The 18413-nt window shown below is 39.4% G+C and overlaps 1 protein-coding gene across 6 annotated transcripts in view; it reads right to left on the bottom strand.

Moving 5' to 3' along the window:
* The window catches only part of BNS (bonsai), a 48967-nt gene extending 33177 nt beyond the window's left edge, over positions 1-15790 (bottom strand). The window contains exons 1-3 of one of the 6 annotated variants that reach the window (XM_089150866.1): positions 3652-3891; positions 3048-3497; positions 2606-2834 (exon numbers count right to left, since the gene is read on the bottom strand). The gene's annotated coding sequence lies outside the window, so the exon portion shown is untranslated. Of the gene's footprint in view, positions 1-2605; positions 2835-3047; positions 3498-3651; positions 3892-15357; positions 15415-15557 lie in introns of those variants that run through there. The other 5 variants (XM_089150869.1, XM_089150870.1, XM_089150867.1 and 2 more) reach the window with 5 other exon arrangements.
* Positions 15791-18413: the final 2623 nt, after the last annotated feature.

Below are 18413 nucleotides of genomic sequence, written 5' to 3'. Positions count from 1 at the left end.
GGTCCTAGCAAATTGTCTCAAGAAGGTTATGCCCTGTCTGGTGAGTGCTAACCAATCTGCTTCCATCCCGAGTCGCAATCTCGCAGATAATTCCTCCTTTGTGAGGAGATTGTTAATGGGTTTGACAGCGTATCCACTTCCCCTGCTGCCCTCCTGAAGGTGCACCTCCATAGAGCTTTTGATTCCATTTGTTGGGACTTTATCAGTGATGTCCTTTCCGCCATGGGATTCCCGCTCTCCTTCATCCATTGGATTGAGATTTGCATCTCCACTCCCCATTTCTCCATCATCACTAATGAGTCCCCTGCTGGGTATTTTCCCTCGTGTTGGCATCTGCCAAGGTTGCCCTCCCTACCTTTTCACATTGGCCTTAGAGGTCCTCTATCATATCCTCTAATCAAAAACTAACCAACTCCTCATCTCTCCATTCCCAAATGCAAATCCCTTAAACTCACTCACCTTGGTTTTGCTAATGACAAAATGATCTCCTCTAGCCTTAGGGTCAATCTTGATAAATCTACCCTCTTTCTCTCTGATGTCTTTGATTCATTGTGCACCACCCTCCTACATCTCGTTGGCTTCAAGCTCGGTTCCTTCCCTGTTGTCTACCTAGGTCTCCCGCTTATCCCTAGTAGACTTACTCGCCACCACTGTTCTCCAATGTTTAATCACATCCGAAAGAAGCTCTATCTTTGGAAACCAAGCTCCTTTCTTTCATAGGTAGAGGGTGCTCATTCATTCCATTCTACAATCTTCTTACCTCTATTGGTGTGGCATTTTTGCTATCCCTGCTATAGAATCCCTTTTATGTGCTTTTCTTTGGAAGGTCAAGACTCCTCATGTTTCCTCCACCCCATTAGTTGGTCTAACATCTGTCGTCCAAAATCTAAAGGAGGCCTTGTTATTTGTCGCATCCAAGACGTCAATTCAACCTGTCTCCTTAAACTCATCTGGATAATTGTTTCCAAACAAGATTTCATTTGAGTTTATTGGGTCTACTCCTATCTTATCAGATCTAAGTCTTTTTGAACTGCCTCTATCCCTTCAAATCCTTCCTGAGTATGGAGGAAGCTTCTCCTGTTGAGACCGCATGCTCTCTCTGCCATCTCTACCCATATATCCTCTGGGCTTTACCACCTCCTTCGGTTGGATCCGTGGCATCCGATGGGTATTCTCTTTACCCATCTCGGCCCCCGTACTATCTATGAGACCTGCATCCCCAAATCCACCCCCCTCTCCACTTTCGTAACTGATGGCTCTTGGTCTCCTCTCCCCCACCCTAGTCTCAAATAAATCTAGGACTTGCTCCCCACTCTCTTGGACTCCTCTCCCGACATCACTGCTTGGCTTCCCTCTCCCACCGAATCTTTCTCTAGATCCTCAGCTTGGAACCTTCTTAATTCTCCTTTCCCCAGCCCCTTTGCCCCCTTGGTTTGGTTTAAGGGTCACATGCCTCGCCACTCTGTCACCCTTTGGAAAGCCCTTAACCTTGCTCTTCCCACCCAAGCCTTCCTCATTAGCCGTCATATCCCAAGTAACCCCAACTACATCCTTTCTTGGAATGGTTCAGAGGACTTAGAGCATTTGTTCTTCACTTGCCCTTTCTCCCGTTCCCTTTGGGCAAAAGCCCTAGCTTTCATTTGGCCTAGTTCACGGCGCTCCTTTGGCTTTGCTCGAGATTGGTCTTGGGTTTTGAGAAACTTTTCAGGTCCCTCCATTTGTGACCGAATCGGTAAGCTAGTCTTTTGTGCCATTGTCCACCACTTGTGGTGGGAACGCAATATTAGGAGATGGACTTCCAAATACAGCTCTTTAGGCATGATTTGGAGTGCCATCGATTTTGATGTGTCTACTAGGCTTTTCTCTATCCCCCATCCCCTAGTTGTTACTACCCCCAAACAAGCTCATTGTTGTCTCTTGAGGTCTTAGCTCCTCTTTCCGGTCTCCTTCTTTAAGGTTTCCCCCTTTTTGTTTCATCCGTTGTATTTTTCTTGGCGTTTAATTAATTATTTAATCATCCCAAAAAAAAAGGATCCTGATGAACTCCTAACTGTACAAGAGAAACAAGGTGTTTAGCATCTATATTACTACTTCCAATACAAAAAGAAGGGTGCAGTAGTTGGTGCACAACTGACCGGTTAAAAACCAACACAGTATTGACCAAGTGTCATTGGAACCATCAAACCCTGAAGCAGAACATAAAGGCATTCCATAAAGCGAAGGGAACCTACTTAACAAGGTGGCACAAATCAGATCAAAGCCATGAACTTCTAAAGTAATTAGTCCACACTGCTAGTTGCGTTAATTCCAGGTCATTCTGATCTTATCTGTTAAAATTCATCAAACATACTGGTCCTGAATCCCAGTGGGATTGTCCATGTATATCTACTCATCAAGCAAATCCAATAACTCTCTCTCTCTCTCTCTCTCACACACACACACACTGACCCACCACCCAACGATCACAAAAACCCAAGACAAATCTAGGTCTGGGCAAAGCATATCACAAAGAGCTAAACAATAGCAGAGGAAGGTACCAACAGAAGAAAAAATAAAGAAAAAGAAATAGGTGTGGGTAGAATAAGAGAGACAGAATTCTACAGACCTGAAGCAAGCAAGCAACTGAATTGAATGATGTCTTATGTAAAGCTAGTGGGGTTTATATAGCACTCTGGTAGTGTCCTGTAGACGAGACTCGAGAGAAATTGAGAACGTATTTCAAGATCCAAACAGAGTTGTCAACGACCTACTCCTTTAACCTTCTCCAATTACCAATCGAACAACCAGATCTCTCCCCCTCTCTGTAGCTCTCAAGTGCTTGACCTCACCACTGCCTGGCTTTTTGAAAACCAAACACGAAGTTTCATAACAGAAAATGACAAGTCTATAACACATAAACTAACAGTTCTACTTATGCTTCATCAATAAAAGACTCACAAAGTTCATCTCTTACAGAATAGAGAACAAAACTTCTAGTCCTTAAGACCTAATGATCAGCAACAACGACACTTCAAAACACCTAAGCATGTGTATGTTCCTGTACTTACTGAAGAAATCTGTGAGCGTAGCAAAGGAGACCTGGGCTTGAGTCGCTTGACCTAGAGATTGGAATGAGCAGCAGATGGAAGTTGAGGTTTAAAACTTTTAAATGTGAAAACAGCGGAAGAGGATGAGCAACCAATCTGAAATGAGAAACCCTTTAAATGAGAAACCCTTTCTCCCCCCTTCTGCAACTCGTCAGGAAACTTGAAGCCACCCCTATTTTGAAGTAGTTCGATATGTATCGCTTGTACTGCTATGTATCGGTTCCTATTGCCCTGTATAGATTTGATTCATCTTGCTCTCACATCCTCTGACACTCCTTGAGATGGAAAACTAGCAGAAGTGTCTTCACACGAATCTTGTTGTCCTAAGTCTGGGCTTGCTTGAAATAGTGGCTAATTGCAAATTTATCATTCTGCGGTAAGCCCTACGACGGGAGATGGGAGTTCAAAACCCTAAAAAAAGGTGGGAGATGCAAATCTTGTAATCTTTAAATGTCGTTCTGAGAACTCTAAAATAAGATGGGAAATGGGAGATCAAAACCATAAATAAAATAAATAAAAAAGTAAAAACATGGAAGCTTACAAACGGAGCGCTCTGAGAACCCACCTTTCTGTCGTTCTGTGTACATTCGTTCTCAGGAATCGAAACCAAAGGTTGAAGAGAGAGCGTCGTCCTTCGCGTTGCCTTCTCCTACGTAGTTCTCTCTCTTTGAATTTTTAGGGTTTGAGAATGAAGAAGACGAAGTTCAGAAAGGTGAAGCTCCTTCTCTTTCACGCAGCTCTCTCTTTCCCTATTTTGAGCGATTTTGAAATCTGCAAACAGTTTTGTGCTTGGGTTTCGTCCGGTCGGGTGGAACAAGGGTTTAGTTCCAACTGTTGAACCGAACGGTTCAACGTTTTACTTAGAAATAAATAACACATGATATTAATCAACTTCAATAATTTAATTTGGTGTGCTAGCCAAATCCAGAGTATTCACAGCTTAGTGTTGCACATTAATTGCGTAGAACTAAAACATAACACTCTTTTTTTATGAAACCTTCTTGCAAAGTGCAACCAAACTAATCTATTGAATTATAAAAAGAAAGCCTCCAAATGCAAAGCATTCAAACCATTCTATTATTGACTGTGGAGTGATCCATACTAGCTCATCCTGCAAGTATGATTATGTGGTCCTTCGTTTACCGCAGCTACAAGCCTTTTACTCCTCTTGAGATGAATTTCAGAAGGATTTGATAAGTACCATAACCACAATGGATCTATTGATTCTGTTACGATGGAATTGGAAGAAAGGGAAAGTGTATAATTCATTGAAGCAAAATGTAAAAAGAGATGCTAAAACTCTCCAACTCCTCAATGATTTAGATAGGGAGCTAAAAACAACAAAGTGGGGTTCTATCATCAAACGTGTTTTGCTTTAGTGATGCGCATTAATGTGCAACACTAAGCTGTGAATGTCTCGGATGAAGCCACATCACCAAAGCGCATCTCAATCCTTGATTAATTACATGTGATCTTTCAGGACATTTAAGTGAACCAAACCTCGTAAACCGTTCCGGCTCAATAGTTCCAAACCCATTTTGGACCGACTCGACTGACGGAACTGAACCTCTCTCTCTCAAACAGAAATTTCAAAATGCCAAATCGAGGGAAACATCCTTGTTTTCTTTCGTTCTTCTTCTTCATTCTGCTGAAGTGCGAACAAGAGAGAGAACTTAGGGTTCCTGCATCTTCATTCTCAAATAACTGAACAAGAGAGAGAGCTGCGAAGGACGGCTGTCTCTCTTCAACCTTAAGCTTCAACTCCTCAGAACGATTTTGAGGTGGGTTTCAGAATGCAAATGTTGTTTCCATTTTTCAGTTGCTTTCCTGAATGCATACTTCCTCAATGGTTCTTCATTTTTCTTTTGTCTTTTCTCATATTTTTATTTAGAAACATTGGTATATAATATATTTTGATGACAAGGGTATGCTCTTTCATTCCTTTTCTTTTTGGGTCCATTAGTGGAAGAAAAAAATTGGAATTTCTGGTAGTATGTAGACATTAATGAGTTGTCCAAGACCAGAACGCTACTTGTCTAGAAAATAGTGGAAAGCTTTGGAAGAGACAGCATTCACAAAACATAATGTAGGCTATAGACACCTATTTTTATGAGTCAATATAATGCCAATATAATGCCAATTCATTAGCAATTTATTGGTGAGAACCTTCATGCAATAACTGTGTATTCAAGTTTCCTATTACAAGCATAGTTGTCATGGTGTTGCCTAGGCGTCTAGGCAACAACTATATTGAGGTTAACCCGAGGGGTGGCTCAGTTGGCAAAGCCCAACGCTTCCACATAAAAGGTCAGAGTTCGAATCCCCTCGGGGCCAGGGGCGAAGCCTCGCCTATATTAATTATATAAAAAAAGCGTCTTGAGGATGTAGGCGTGGTGCGCGCAAGCTGGCCCAAATGAACCTCATTCCAAAAAAAAAAAAAAAAAAACTATATTGAAGTTGCTTTTGCATCACCTTGTATACTTGCCGCAATTGACTGTATGCTATATCAGTTTTTGACACTATACGTATATGAGTTTATATCAATTTATGTTTATTGCATTAATATAAAAAAGCTCCCTTGAGGATGTAACTCGTGGTGCACGCAAGCTGGCCCGGATGAACCTCATATAAAAAAAAAAAAAAAAAAAAAAAAAAAATAAAATGTAGAACTCATGGTAAAAAATTCGAGGGAAACTCAAGTTTCGACCGGGTGAAAATGGGAAACTTAGGTGGAAACTTGGGAAATTTCGAGGAAACCGAGGACTTTTCCGTACAAGTTTCGACATCAAGTTTTGACAGGTTTTAGAGAGTATTTTGGGGTGGGATCCTGTATTTAAGCTAATTAGACTATAAAGAATACATTTGTTGTATTTTGTTAAAAAATCAATGTAGATATGTCATTCAATGTACATAACATCAATGTAGAGTTGTCCAAAAAGTACATTATAAACTTAACTACTTAAGCACATAACATTCAATATATAATTTCTAACTTCAAAATAGTTGACAATAAAAGGAAAATGCAACTTAGTGTTAAGAGGAGTGCCAAGAGTGGATTCATCCTGTAAGCTGAGTAGTACTATGCCAGTAACATCCTCTCCTCCAACCAACGAACATAGATATCCCATGACATTTAATGCCTATGGTTGTCAAGTTAATCGACAACTGTAACTTTATGAGTCTGGTCATCAATATGCTTAAGATAACCAACCTGAGGGAATACGCACTTTGGATAGGGAAGTCCTAATGGAGGGGCTTTTGTCGTGGGTATTAGGGGAAACATGAAATAAACAAAAAAATTAAAAATTTGGGAAAACTACAAAATTTATAGGAAAATTTCCCAAGTTTCCACAAAATTTCCCAGGTTTCCACGAAATTTTTCAAGTTTCCACGAAATTTCCTAGGTTTCCACGAAATTTCCCAAGTTTTCCACGAAATTTGGGAATTTTTTTTCCTCATGAACCAGCTGGTCCAACTGAGTTGAACCAAGTTTCGATAGGTTTCGAGGTTTCGACAAGTTTCGACAGGTTCGATCGAAACTGAGGATTTTTTTTCGGTCCCCATGAGTTTCGTTTCGCATTTTCCAAAATGAGAAATTTCGGTGGAAATTTCGCAAGTTTCGATGGAATTTTGTTCTATGGTAGAACTAAAGTTAAGAGTAGTTTGGTCCCTAAACTACAATGGAAAATCGAAACAAAGGACATAAATTAGAAGTAAATATTTTAAGTCAAAACAGTCACTAGATTTGATAAAGCTTGGATTGAGTGATGCTTGAATCTAGGTGACACAATGCTTCATGTCTCCATTGATTCCATGGTTAAGATTGAGAGATATGATGCTTCACCAAGAGAGGAAATTTTTCAGACAAATAGTGAGCAATTTGTCTTCTACATTGGATCGGATGTGAGTGTGATAGACATGATCCTATGCTTCAATTTGAGATAATTTCGATGGATGGATCTTCACTTATGGAGGTTGTTGAACTTATAAGGTTTCGTTTAATAGAGATGTCAAGTGATGGATGGATGAATGGAAAAGATGGAATGATTTTTTTTTTTTTTTGGTCAACAACATGAAAATTTCATTAATTAAAAGCATCCAAAGACAAAGGCTTGGAGAGGAACAAGTTTGGGGAAACAACAAAGAAAGGTGGAAACCCTACCAATATCTAGAGAGTTTAAAAAGATTAGCTCCCCGAGCTAAATAGTCAGCAAAACTATTTCTAGACCTAGATATGTAAGCAAATCTAATAAAGGTGAAATCCAACGCAATTGTCCTAATTTCACAAACAAGGCTTAAACATCGCCAATCAAGAGAGGTACTAAGACCTTGAAGAGCTTGAATGGCCGGTTTAAAATCCTAGCTAATATGCACCTTCGAAATTCCCAAACCTTTTGCCAAGCCAAGAGGAGACCATCTCTAATTGCCTCCAATTCCATCAAAGCTGCTGATGAACCTTCATTTCCAATGCATTGTGCTGCCACGAAAACCTGTTGAGCATCCCACAAAATGCATCCTCTACCGCCAAAAAAAGGTCTAGAATCCCATGATCCATCGACAAAAAGATAAAATAATTCCGAATCATCATCCATGCTTTCCACTCTATGCAAAGGGTATGCTGCCCTAGTGTCTCCATGAGAAGTATTAGTACAAAAAGATTGAATTTATGCACATAAAGTATGAAAAGATGTGAGTGTATGTCTTAAGGAAAGATTATTTTCATTAAAAAGAATGAAATTTCTAGATTTCCAAATACACCACATAAGAGAGCTCCACACTTGATCTAAATAATTCAAATTCCCATATTCTTTAAATTTATCCGACATAAAACATATCCACATCGAGCCTAAGAGGAGACATTCTGCAACATTCTTTTGCATGGGAACAAAATAGTAAAGCATGACCAAAATTTTCAATATTCTTACCACATATAAGACATAATGGGGTTATTAGAGCACTATTTTTTTTTTGGATATGAGGTTCATCCGGCCAGTTTGCGTGCACCACGATTTACATCCTCAAGGGAGCTTTTTTATATTAATGCCTCCGAGTGGGGTGCGAACCCAAGACCTCCCCTAGGGAAGTTGGATCTTTAACCGCTTTGACATACCACCTTTGGCGTTAGAGCACTATTTCTATGAAAGAGAGATTTTCTTATAGCAAGCACCTCATAAGATGTTCTCCACAAGAAATGCTTAATCTTTGGTAAGGTAGGAATATTCCAAATTCTGTTCCAACAAAAAGGTGGTGATGATGATGATGAAGATATATTACCTTGGGAGTCAAACATTGCCAAACATTGGTAGTAGGCTGATTTTACCTTGAAAGTTCCTTGCTTTGATTTGTACCACACCCTAGATGGGAATTGTTAACATAGCAGCAACCTCCAAATGAGAAAACAAACAAGCCAACAAATCTCTTTTCCAGTGAAGATTTGACTAATCAATCAAATCATGTACAAGTGAAGGCCCATTGGCTTGTGGGGGACTGGATATATATTTGAAAGGAAGAGAGGGAATCCATTGATCATGGTATATGTGAGTATGTAAATCATTTCCAACCTGTCTAATCAATCCATGTCTTAGCACATCCCTCACCATTAAAACACTTCTCCAACCCCAACAGCAATATGATGGTGGTTCAACCTCCAAAATGGATTTGCCTTTAAGATATTTGGCAGACATTACTTGTGCCCATAGGGAATCCATAAACCCAACAAGGTTTGTGAGACAGAAGAAAAGTAAAGATGTTGTTGCAGCAGCACAAGTAAAACTTGAAACAGCAGAAGAGAGAGTTGGGAAGTCAAGAAATATAGTGTTGGGGGACTGGTTGATTTGGTCCTCTCAATCTGTCTCGTGCAGCCTAGAAGTTCAGCTCTCAACTAGCAACGTCCAACCTAGCCCATCCCAGCCCAGCCCCACCTCAAAATCATTCCATTTGTTTGGGTTTTCAAAGTGAATAAAACATGGTCGAGGAGAACAAGGAGCCAACTTTCTTGAGTACTATTTTAGATTAGGGTTTTATTCTAATAAGAAATCAAAATTTCAGGACTTTTTGGAACCATTGAGGAAGTATGCATTAAGGAAAACAACTGAAAATGCCTCTACAGAGCTAATTCATTGGTGCTAGAAGGTTATAGTAGTTATCTTTATCTATTGAATGAAAAATGGAAACAACATTTGCATTATGAGAACCCTAAAAGACCTTTGCTCGCGCTCTGATGAAAAATGCTCTGACGAAAATAACTACTTTTCTCACTAGGTTTCGGCATCTTCATGACTGCCAAGAGGTCTTCTCCGGCGCCTCTCCGTGGTACGTCGTCACACCCAAGTAGTAATACAGTCAAGAGTGACCAACGTCCCACTTGGGCAGGACTTTTCAAAGGCAGCAACGTAAGGGAAGGTGCTCAGCCTCTCCCCTACATTGCACCAAGTTTTATTTATGGAGAAAAAATGGCTCTATGCAGGAATTCTTTTGTTGACAATGAAATTGCTCGATGGGAACGAGCACTTGTGGGTTTCGTGCTTGGCAGCAAACCTCCCTTCTCTCTGATGAAACAATTCGTCAAGGAAAAGTGGAGTCATGCGGGTATTGTTGAAGTATACGGTGTTTCAGGAGGGGTTTTCATCTTTGAATTTCTAGAAAAATTTTCAGGATTACAGATTCTCAAAGAGGGTCCCTGGACTATAGGTTCAAAACCTCTAATCTTACATCCCTGGACGCCTGAATTATCTCTTACTTGCTGCGATGTTAGTGAACTGCCGCTTTGGGTGCGTTTTCTGGGTCTAAACTTACATCTCTGGAGTGACAAAGGACTTAGATGTTTATCAAGTTATTTGGGACGTCCAATTTGTGCAGATCGCTTTACATCTTCCAAACAATGACTATCATATGCTAGATGTTGTTTCTCTATCCGGGCATCTGATGGATTACCAGATAAGATCAAGGTAGCAATGGAGAGTGGTAGTTTTTTGGAACAGGGTTGAATACGACTGGGCGCCTCATCTTTGCTCACATTGTAAGATGTTTGGGCATAAGGACGAAAATTGTATTGTGCTTCACCCTGAGAAAATCCCATATGTTCCCTCACCTCCATCTTCTAATCCAAATACAAATTGTCCCTTTGTGGGTAATGGTGGTGATTGGCAGACTAAACGATGCCGTAATCGCGGTACTCAACTACCAAATGTTGTGACTGATTCGCAACCTTCAAAGGGTGTTACAACTGTTCCAACGTTGAATTTGACGAAATCGAATTCTTCAACCTCAACGTTGCCATCTAAGGCTCATCATCCAAATGAACTTGATTCTCCAACCAGCCACATTCTAGCGCTTCCTAACCCATGTGATTTTCCACCTCTTCCTGCTACGAATCTCAAGAAGTCTACCCCATTGGTTGACAAATCATCTCTTGCTTAGGAATCACTTGATTCTACTTCACCAGCTGGTCACTTGCTTGATCCCAAATTTGTGTTGCTTCCCTTACGCGTGGAAAAACTTTCTATGGCACCTATAATTGAAAAGTGGCCTTCTTCTTCTTCTGGTCCGACGGCCAAACGTCAGGTTCTACCTGCAAGTCTCCAAGTGAACTTTTCTCCATCGTCCCACACTCTTGCATTGTTAAATGATGCAAATCGTTTTTCCATATTGGATGAACCTATCTCACATGAAAATGCTAATTACTTGCCAACTCTGTGTATTCGTGATTGTAGTCCAAATGGGGGACATGGTGCAACCCCTGACTTTTTGGGCACTAGCTACTTCATGAAATTTGCAACTTGGAATATAAGGGGTCTCTGCGACCCTGCTAAACGCAGAACAATGTTGGATTGGGTTGGGCACAAACAAATCATCTTGGTTTCTTTGGAGTTTTAGAATCTCATGTCCGAGAAACAAACTACGAACTATGTTTTTGAATGTTTGAACCAAAATGGCGTTGCATTCACAATTACTCTCATTCCGAAAAGGGTCGAATTTGATGTCTCTGGAATACGATGATAGGTACTGTGGAACCTCTGCTTATCACCTCACATTCGGGTCACTTCCTCCGACTCTACGGATTGTTTTGATTGCATCCTCATTTATGGCTTACATTTTATTCCTGATCGTCGTCCACTCTGGACTTCTTTACATCAGATTCTAAGGGGCTCCCCATGGCCGACCATCCTCATCGGTGATTTTAATTCTATCTATTTACCTAGCCAGCAAGTGGGTGGGGTAGCTGTCACTGATCCTCGTACTCATGATTTTGCTCTATTTATTCAACAATCAGGGCTTCTTGAATTAAAACAACAAGGTAACTTCTTCACGTGGTCTAATCGATCTTCTGGTGATGCCCGTATTGCCACAAAAATTGACCATGCTCTTGTAAATAACATTTGGTTGCAACAATATCCATCATTGGTTGTGGATTTTCAAAACCCTGGAATTTTGGATCACTCTCCAGCAGAGGTTGACTGTGGTCTTCAACCAAATGGGATGCGTGGGAAAACTTTTTGGTTCTTCAATCATTGGTGTGAGAACTTTGAATTTCTGCCATTGGTTACAACCATTTGGAATGCTCCTATCATAGGCTCTCCTATTCATGCACTGTTGATGCGTTTGAAGAACTTGAAATTGGCCTTGAAATCTTGGATTCGCACCCATGACTCACACCTTGACCAGCAGCTTCTTTCAAGCTAACAATAAATTGCAGTCCATTCAACATCAATTTTGCAATGCGACATTTCTGTATCTACATTACAGACAGAGAGGGAGGCGGTTTCTTCTCTACAGACTCTTCAGACACTCCATGATCACGAACTTCATCAACGTAGTAGTGAACGTTGGCTCAAAGATGGGGATGGAAACTCTTCCTTCTTCCATCGCTCGATCCAAACTCGTAGAAATATAAATCGTATCCTCTCGGTGACCTGTTTGGAGGGCGACCTGATCTCTGATCCGAACCATATTGTATTTGAAGCTGGTCGTTACTTCGAACATTATTATGCTGGTTCAGCACCAACTATAGCCGGTCCTTTTGAAATCCGAGCTTCTAATCGCCTATCGGAGCCCATCGTGGCATCTCTCGTTTCTGATGTGAGTGCAGAAGAAATTCGACTTGTTCTTTTCTCAATGGATTCCAATTCTTCTCCGGGCCCTTTAAAATGGCGTGGAAAATTGTGGGTGATGATTTATGTGCTGCAGTGCATCACTTCTTCCTCGATCCATATTCTCTTCCTCATCAACTAAGGCTATCTCGAATCACTTTGATTCCGAAAGGTCACTCTCAAGAAACTTTTGGGGATTATTGTCCCATTGCGGTAAGTTCAGTTCGGTATTATACCGAGTTATTGCCAAAATTATTGCAAATAGACTAAAGGGAGTTATGGCAGATTTGATTGATCACTGTCAAACTGCCTTCATGGAGGGTCGCTGTCTTTTCGATAACATTCTGCTATGTTAAGAATTTTTACACAATTATCATCGAAAACACAGGATCCCTTGTTTTGCTGCGAAAATTGATCTTCAAAAGGCATATGATTCGTTTCAATGGAGTTTTCTCTTCACTCTATTATCGAAATTGAATATTCCTGCTCGGATGATTATTTGGATCACACAGTGCGTAATAAATGCTCGTTATGTGATTGGGGTAAATGGATCGGAGAGTCTGCCATTCACAGTAAATCATGGATTACGTCAAGGATGCCCGTCTCCCCTTTTCTTTTTAATCGGTATTACAAGGTGTTTACAGACCATCTTGGTTCGATGGCGGAACAGGGTCTTTTCGAATATCATCCTCACTGTGTAGTATCTCAAATTACATCGATTTGTTTAGTAGACAACGTCTTTATTTTTGGCAAAGCATCTGAATCTAACGGGTTGCATCTGGCTCATCTTGCTGAATTCTAATGAAATTTAAATTGCTATTAGTAGAATCAAATTTTAGGAGAAATAAAGAACAATTAAATAAAAAAAATTATGCTTTATGAAAAGAATACTAGAAAAATCGGGAGTGTGAGAGAGATGAATAATTTGAAAAAGAGAGAGTGAATACTTGATAACTATGGAGAAGATTTAGGAAAATTTCAATGTCTGTTAACTACTCCAATACTTTGTAAGACGTGTGAGTAAAAAAAAAGAGAAAAAAAGAAGAGATTCATGAGAAAATAAATAGGAATGAAAATATGAGAGAGAATATAGGGAAAAATTCAGGGATCGTGAGTTAATTTATAATAAAATTTAACCTTTTATTCTTCTCTCTCTCTCTCTCTCTATATATATATATATATATATATATATATATATATATATATAGAGGATTTTGCATTCACTAGAAGAGACCCTATAGGTATCAGCCGTCCACAACTGAGAAACACTGGTTATATTGGGAAAAAGCAAGAGTAGAAAAAATAAAATAAAAATTTAGAATTAAAAACTTGAAGAAAAACAACCAAAACACATTAAATATTGAAGGTCATCTGACCATGGGTAGAGGAATCCATGAATGAAGCCATATTGCACAAAATGGACATAATAGAATCGTAAGCACAACAATTTAGATAATAAGTATACATAACATGCAACAAATACCTTCACAGGGTTGATCTACAGAATATGTATTTCATTCACCAGCTTCAGATGGGATGGATTAAAAGACTTGAGAACAGCTATAGCAGATCAAAACCATAAAAAAAAGTGGGAGATGGCCTAAAATCCATAGAGCAGCTAGTAGCAGCAAGGCTTCTTTGTGCATCAAAATTCCTCAAACTCAATTTTGATGTTGTAGCCACTCACATATAGATTTAAATTAGCCTAAACCAACCAGAATTAATGAACCAACAAAACTAAATGTGGAAATTAAACCAAAACCTAACTTAAAGTCATAGCCAGCATACATGATCATGCTTATATATGCATGGGAATTGAAAAATTAAGTTATCTATTTAAGACCACTTTTTATCCAAAAACTTGCACGCATACAATGGATAACATACACTTTTTCTATTTCATTTAAGACATTACTGATCATGTCGCCAACCAATCAAAAATAAAATCCCATATTAATCTAGCTAGCAGAAATTACGGGGTCGAACTACGGGGACTAAAATGCTAAGTTACTAAGATTGAATTCAACAAAACCTAATTTAAAATAAATTTGAATTGTTTTTATCCTACTTAAGAAAAACACAAAGATATTAAACTATTAATCAATGCAAAAATTATGAAAACGTGAGGATCTTTGGGATTTCGAATCCCCAATGCTCTTCACTAACTGATACAACTCTATGCTTCAAAACAAATGAAGGTCTTTCCTAGATATGCGCTATCTTCGCAAGACTATCGTCCTTTGCCGAGGCTTGGCACGCTTAATTTGCATACCTATAGAGCATCTTTGGCCATATTCAAACACACTAAAAACATCAACTAGAAGATATAGAACAATCAAATTAATGAAACAAGCAATTGTTCATCTACCTCCCAAAGAAAAAAGGAATTAGCTACACATTATAACAAAGCTCATAAAACAAATAAAGATGAAATTTAGAGAGAGGGTTGTGGTCTTATTCTTGCACAATGAGAGAGAGATGAGAGTCAAGATCCGTGTTTGCTGTCCTTTTTTCTCTTTGTGGCTAGCTTCTCCTTTTTATATATCCCGCACACAATGAATTTGTCATTTTTACCCATCAATTTGACATTTTTTCGTTTAAACTCTGGGAAAACTCAAAACTAGAAAGTTGTAGATATTTTCGTTATCTTTTCATGACATCTTAAAACTATAATCCGAGTTCGTACGAGAGAGATATGCTCAAAATACCTGTTTACATGATTTTCAAATCTTATTACCAATTTTGTTCATTGTACCTCAACTAGTTTCCAATTTGGCTAAGATTCATGCTCTCATTGCATTAATTAAGTTGGATCTCAACATTCATGATTTCTTAGGCAGCAAGTTTGAATCCCATGATTTTATTTTAATTAAAATTCTCTAATATCTATTATATTTGCCAACTTTGCTCCACATTATCTATAGTAACTAAAATCACATTATTTCTGAAAAAGACACAAAAATACTCAATTAGTTCTCTTTTAATTAACTAAGTATGGAAAAATGAATCAAATAAATAATGATAAATGCATGTTTATCAATTACCAATAGCCTCGAACCATTTTTGACTGAGTTTAAATTTGTATGAAAGAAAAAAAAAAAAAAACACTAAAAAACCTAAATTAGGAAATTTCAGAAGCAACAACATTAAAGGACGAGACAACTTGTTCAGTGGAGGCTTACCAAGGAAGCGAAATACAGGAAGCCCTAAGCTTTCTTCCTTTTTTTTTTCCTTCCTCCCTAAAAAAGAGAGAAAATATGGAACCAAATCGTTAGAACAACTCAATGAGAGATCAAAACCCTAAAACTTTGATGAGAAGAAGACCTTCCAACGTTATATGTATCAAGTTTTAACAGAAATGAGAGATAGTGTCAAGGTTGACCTTTGTGTTTGTTCTTGCAAACAAGTCGAATGAAATCGTCCTTCGCGTTGTAGGAAGCCCTAAGCCCTCTCTCTCTCGTTCGTAGATTTCAGAATGAAGAAGCAGGAAGCCTTAAGCTCTCTCTCTTTTGCTTGCACATTTGAAAAAGCTATACCGTCGTCGTTCACAGCTCTCTCTATCTCATTCAATTATTTGAGAATGAAGAAGTAGGAACCCTAAGCTCTCTCTCGTGTTCACACTTCAGCAAAATGAAGAAGAAGAAGAACGAAAGAAAACAAGGCCATTTCCCTCAATTTGACATTTTGAAATTTCTGTTTGGGAGAGAGGTTCAGTTCGGTCCATTGAGTCGGTCCAAAATGGGTTTGGAACCGTTGAGCCGGAACTGTTTACAAGGTTTGGTTCACTTAAATGTCATGAAAGAGTACATGTGATTAATCAAGGGTTGAGATGCGTTTCAGTGACGTGGCTTCATCCAAGATGTTCGCAACTCAGTGTTGTGCATGCATTAATTGCGCAACACTAAAGCAAAATGCGTCATCAAACACAATTGCATTTGGGTCGTGCTTCAATGTTGCACAATTAATGCGCAACACTGAGTTGCCTATGGTCTAGATCAATTCTGGACCACCCGTTTTGGTTTTCTCTTTTTATTTTTATTTTAAAATTTATTTTTATATTATAACTACACCCTTGAAACTCAAAAAAAAGGAAAAAAAGAAAAAAAGAAAGGGTGGTTGAGATTCACCACTTTAGATCTGAACCGTAGGTAGGTCAATGCCGTGCAGCCAAAAGCATTGCATTTACCTCCTTCTCCAGGTTAAGCATTCCTATAATTTATTTTGGGATGTAGCAATCATTGACCACCAGCTTAATCCACTATTGCTTGAACAACATATTCGTTTCTAGTTCTTTAACAATAAACATTTCCAATTCGATACTGCAAAAACTGGAGAGCATTGTTGCCAAATTCACCAAAGATCAACCAATTCCAACCTGATTGTTCGACAAGTTTCATTGGTCAGCCATATGAGTGGGCAACAATAAGATTCATACAGACCAAATCCATTGATGATCATCAACATTGTTATGGCAGTTGTTAGGAAATTTATCTCGTCCATTTCTCACAAGGAGATAGACCATCCATTTCCTTGTAGATGTATGACATGTGTCCCAACATCACATCAAATGGTTGAAATCCATTTATAAGTCCATCAAAGAGTTGTGATTAAATTGACCTCAACCTTTTGATGTGATGTTGGGACACATGTCACACATCTACAAGGAAATGAATATTTATGACTGGATATTAGTCCTGTCAGAGAAATTTATCTTTTCATCCATTGGCTTACACAACAAAATTCTGCAATTGAGATGGGGTATGCAGATCAATATTGCACCAGACAGGGATTTCACGAAAGACAGATCTGTTCTCGGATTCCAATCCTAGAGATTTCTGGCTTTATAAATTTTACAACAGTTCCCAGATGCATAATAATGGGAAGCAAAATGATGATGTTTTACTTGACTCTTTTGTTTTTTTTGGTAAATAACATCTTCATTTAGAAGGATAGGCACAAGCGACAGCTGAGGCATCCAAATTGACGAGGTCCTAGAGCCAAGGAGTGGAAGCGGGCCAAGCTATCTCACTCGAAAGAGATAGGGCCCTCCTAGCTAGGGAATCAACACATGAATTGCTTTCCCTATAAATATGATGGACTACACATTCAATGAACTTGGCTTTGAGGTACATAATATCATCCAGAATCGGTCTAACTTTCGGGGGGCCAGGATGGAGACAGTCTACCAAGTGGCGGGTAAGATCTTGATTGTCAGTTTCAAAATGCCCTTTGTCATGACATTCGCCCAATGTGAACAACATGCTATCCCTCAAGGCCATAGCTTCTGCAACCAACACCGATTGGGAAGAGGAAGGTTTCGAAACCGCCAATAAGCAATCACCCCTTTCATTTCGAATAATGAAACCCAAACCACACCTATCACCGTCCTTCTTCATGGCTGCATCGGAATTTCCTTTGACCCAACCGGTGCTTGGGGGAGACCAATTTGGTTGTCTCACCTATCTACTTACCACTATTTTTTATTTGATGGGATTCACTTGCAGATACTCTCCTTGGTGCCTCATTGCACGTTCAATAACTTGATGAGGAGATGATACCTCTCTATTGAAAAGTAGTGCATTTCGGCCAACCATAACTCCCAGAAAATGAAAGCCGCCATGGATGTCATTTCCTTTATCAAGCCACCCTCTCCAAATCCAATAGATTTCCATGAATTAAGCCATTCATGGAGTTTAGCTTCCTCTCCTTGTGGAGAAGTAAATGAAAGCTGAGACCCAAACCATGTTGCTCCGACAAATGGACATGAGAGAAATATGTTGCTCCGGCCAACCATGTTTTGCTTGACTCCACAACAGTGATATATTAGTTAGGGAAAATATCTCAAGAACACTATGTCCAACTTCTAAATCATTTCATTATTGTTGCATCCGATCATAAGCAAGAATGAGAGCGGAAGAATGCCCCATTCGATTAGTTGAATCAATGAAACTGCCGCAGCAAGAAGTTCAGCAACTTGCTGATGACATGCTCTTACCCACACGGTTGGCCCATACGAAGCAGGTGTGCCATTGCACAAGCTTGACATGGCGGAGGTTGGGCCAGTGAAGGGTAAGAAGGAGGAGTGTATAATGGGTGCGAGCGTAAACAGTGAAAGAAGGGGCGGTGGTTGTCGGTAGGGGAAGGGGTGGTGGTGGAATTTCCAGTGGGGTGTAGGTTGTATACACAATGAGTGAGGGGTTGGGTTCTATTTTGCCCCACAAGGCCCACGACCCACAGG

Source organism: Hakea prostrata, chromosome 3 (genome assembly GCF_041222555.1).
Source record: "Hakea prostrata isolate BN-2017 chromosome 3, UWA_Hpros_2, whole genome shotgun sequence".
Lineage (NCBI taxonomy): Eukaryota > Viridiplantae > Streptophyta > Magnoliopsida > Proteales > Proteaceae > Hakea > Hakea prostrata.
Note: the sequence above shows the minus strand (reverse complement) of the source record. Positions and strands in the feature narration are given on the sequence as shown.